This window comes from Eschrichtius robustus, chromosome 20 (genome assembly GCF_028021215.1).
Source record: "Eschrichtius robustus isolate mEscRob2 chromosome 20, mEscRob2.pri, whole genome shotgun sequence".
Taxonomy (NCBI): domain Eukaryota; kingdom Metazoa; phylum Chordata; class Mammalia; order Artiodactyla; family Eschrichtiidae; genus Eschrichtius; species Eschrichtius robustus.
In genome coordinates, this window is record NC_090843.1 from 63768579 (window position 1) to 63769203 (window position 625).

Here is a 625-nt window from a genome sequence, read left to right on the forward strand (position 1 = left end):
CCCTGTAACTGAAGCCAGACCCGGCGTCCATCCAGTTTATTCAGGGGCTGGTCCAATGCTGGGATATGTCAGGGTGGCCTGAGAGCCTCTCAGCCTCTACTATTTAAAGAGACAGCGCCCAGCTTTGCGTATTTGAGAGTAAACACAATGATCCCTAGAGGCCCTGGGGGGCGTGGAGAGCCTGGACTCAGCCTGGAGAGGAGCTTTGGGTGTGCCCATTCTCACCGCAAGGGGCAGCCTGTGCGAGAACAAAGAGGTCCCCCAGGCCTCAGTCCCATCCCCCTCCCCTCCCAGGGGAGTCTGCAAAGATGAAATACACTGTGTGTATAACACGTGCGTGCAGGTAGGTTTCATCCTTGATCAACAACATCATTTTAAGGGGCTCAGACATTGCACAGGTCATCTCTTCACAGCATCTCTGCAGGGAACCAAATCACGTCCACAGTCCCAGCCCCCAACAGCAGAGGGGCCCTGCTACCTGCCCTGTCTGGCTAGACCCCTCTGTGCCCCACCACATGGGCAGGTACTGGAACCCAGCTCCAAGAAATGGGTTCTTTCAGCTCTGTCTTCCATGGGCCTTTAATCGAGTCGTGATTAAATGTTGACCTTCATGAGATAACTCAAA